General features: G+C 32.6%; 1 long non-coding RNA gene across 1 annotated transcript; it reads right to left on the minus strand.

Moving 5' to 3' along the window:
- Window positions 1-225: 225 nt before the first annotated feature.
- Window positions 226-2742, minus strand: LOC139509569 (uncharacterized). The gene is made up of 3 exons (XR_011661746.1): window positions 2686-2742; window positions 1758-1871; window positions 226-322 (listed from the first exon to the last, which is right to left on the minus strand). It is a non-coding gene; the product is annotated as an uncharacterized lncRNA (long non-coding RNA).
- Between the last annotated feature and the right edge of the window lie 435 nt (window positions 2743-3177).

Consider the following 3177-nt stretch of genomic DNA (forward strand, 5'->3'; position numbering starts at 1 on the left):
GTCTTCCATCTTGTGAACTCAATATCGAAACCGAAAATCACATACGATGATCTCATCCATTCTGTGTGTACGAACTGTAAAGGTTGGTTTCGGAGTCACGTATTAACAAATAAATGTAGACCTAAGAAATATTAAAAATCTTAGATCATAGTTTTATATTTGTTTAATTTAAACTTACAATTGGAAATTCGCAAATATATGCCTCGGATTCTTCACCACATGTATCAGAATCCCATGAAAAAAAAGCTGTCCCCGTTTTCATAAAATTTGAATTCTAATTCGAAACAGCCATTTGAGGTTTCAAGGCCGTTGACTCCATCTTCTGGAAAAAAAACCCAGATCAGAATAAATTATCGAAAAAATCCTTTCTTTACAAGTCACAATGGGGATCAACGTATACATTGAAAATGGAAATGGGGAATATGTCAAAAAGACATCAACCCGACCAAAGAGCAGTTAACAGCCGAATGCCACCAATTGGTTTTAAAACGAGAAGTTCCGCACCTGGAGGCGTGCTTCATTTGGCCATGAAACAAAAATATATACGAGCTAAGTTATAATGGATTATAAAGTATTTTAATCAGGGATAGTGCAAATTAGTATTTAGTTATAATAAAGTGAAGGGGAAGACCCATATGTCAAGAGTACTAGAGAAGATAAGTGAGAGGAAGGTTAACAATTTCCGGCGCAGAGTTCATATTTGTTCCATACATGCTCCGCAATAGTGCACTTAATATGCCATACATTGTCTTTTTTGACTCATTGACCGACAAGAGTTCGGTGTTTTCTACAAAGTTCGATGCCCAAATACATCACCTACCAGGGACTGCCGAAAATGTTTAAGCGGAAGGTTTGAGTAATGTGGCAATTATGGAGGAATATGAAATTTATCTGCTTCAACTAGGATTCTCGCCAAATATGAAGGTAAACACAAAACATATTGAGTGTAGTATATCTAAGTATTGAACGGAACGGATATGATCTCTGCACCGGAGAGAAGAAGGTTAAGTGTTAAAAAATGTATAGCTCCACCCCATTATTCACCACATTCTTTATGCGCATGTTCAAAGTCTGGAACCTATAAAAAGAGGGTTATTGTTGTTTGCTGTTCATTATTTTTGTTTTCCTTTATTTTTTTTTCAACATACATAAAGGGATTTTTTTTTCTTTTTGACATGTTTCACATTTTCAATGCCACTGTTTTGTATAGCGTAGTATACGGTACGAGTTTTATTATTGAAGGACATAAGTTGACAAGTAATTGATGTCATGCTCGTCCTGCAGTTTATAATTGGCAATCACTGTCTTTTTATATTGAGATTGAAGCAAAAAATGATAGATGTGTATTAACAATGGATTATTTTTTCATTTTGTTCGTTTACATATTCCATTTAGGGATAAACATCCAGAGCAGCAAAAAAGGGTATATATATATGCTTCCTCCACCAAAAAAAAACCTTACCTCCACGAAATAGCCGAAAGGCAGTGCTTAAAAAGTGGCGTTAAACATCAAAAATCAAATTAAATGTATAGCTTACTATACGATACGAGTTGTGCTCATTATTGAAGGAAGTTGACCAGTAGTTGATTGTATGCTCGTCCTTTGGTCACTGATCCAGAGGAGTCTAATTGGCAATCACTCTATCCTTATATTGAAACTAATTAAGAAAGGAATATGTGTAGTAAGTTGTCAAAGTGAGGTTATTTTTATGGAATACTTGTACATTATCTTTATTTAAATGGTAAACTATATATACTTATTCCAAATGGAAGGTTGTCCCAATCAAATGAGTCATTTGTTACTGCATAAACGTATGTATTATTATCAGCTAGATTGTTTGCACCGGTATATACGTCAAAGTCGTCTTCAACTATAAGAGCAAATAAAATTGGCAACATTTAATCATTAATTTTATAGAAAAAAAACTGCATATGCATAACGAAATCAGATTTGAAGCAAATATTTTGCATTCATTTTGAATCTCTAACTCTTTTACAAAATGTATTGCAGTATATTTGTTTATAAAAAATGCCGGCACTGAAACAGAACTTGAATATTGAGACCATATATTTGTGCCCATTTCTGATCAATATCTTGAATAAGACTCATATAAAAACTATATTCAATTAAAATTGAATATTACACATTGTCTATGGTTATCAAAAAGTACCAGGCTTATAATTTAATACGCCTGACGCACCGTTAAGTTTCATGGTCTATATTAGATGGAAAATACAACTAATTAAAAAATAGCATCTAAACCACATGATTTTCATTCCTTTTTTTTGTTTTTATGTTTGGTTTGGCTGTTGTTTCTATTTAAGTTTTCGAATATTTCTGTCATATTAACCTACATTGATTTAATAAGTTTTGGTTCATGTTGAAATGACGAATATTATTAACCAATAAAACTACGCAAATCGAAAATCATGGTGTTATTGTGATACTCTATAATTGTCAGTTCAACATTGAAAGAATGGTAAGCCATGTTATCACTGGATTAGAAAATGTTTTTGTAATCAATTAATTATCTGCCTGAAGATAACATGTTTAGTCAATTAATTTTTCTGTTATTTGTTATGCCTTTGGTCATCTTTTTTTTTTATTTTGAGGATCCTACATGTATAACATTCTTATTTAACAAACAAAAAACGCTCGTGAAATAAATATTTATAAAGATTTACTTATGTTGAATTTGACTCTAACTGCTTCGGCCTCTTCTGGTGTTTCTGGAATCCACAGTAGGCACCAGGTGTATTAAAGGCATCTCGCCTGCAAATATGAGATCGGCACATTTACAACTAAAAGGGTACAAATATTTCCTTTCAGGGATACTTAACTGTTCAAAAACCCTCTCAAATTAGTGTTATTATAAAAAGTAAAATCACAAACATACTGAACTCCGATGAAAATTCAATGCGGAAAGTCCCTAATCAAATGGCAAAATCAAACAATAGAACACATCCAACGAATGGACAACAACTGTCATATTCCTGACTTGGTACAGGCATTTGAATTAAGGTAACAATAGTTTGTTGATGTTTAAACATCATAAATATATTAAAAAAGAGACATACTAAGGTATAAAGCACAAACTGGTGAATTGTACGAACTCCAAATATGAAAAAGGCATCAGTGTATCACCGTGTATTGAATACTAGTACCGCATTCTGTAT

The sequence above is a fragment of the Mytilus edulis genome, unplaced genomic scaffold (assembly GCF_963676685.1).
Source record: "Mytilus edulis unplaced genomic scaffold, xbMytEdul2.2 SCAFFOLD_785, whole genome shotgun sequence".
In the NCBI taxonomy this organism is placed as follows: Eukaryota; Metazoa; Mollusca; class Bivalvia; order Mytilida; family Mytilidae; genus Mytilus; species Mytilus edulis.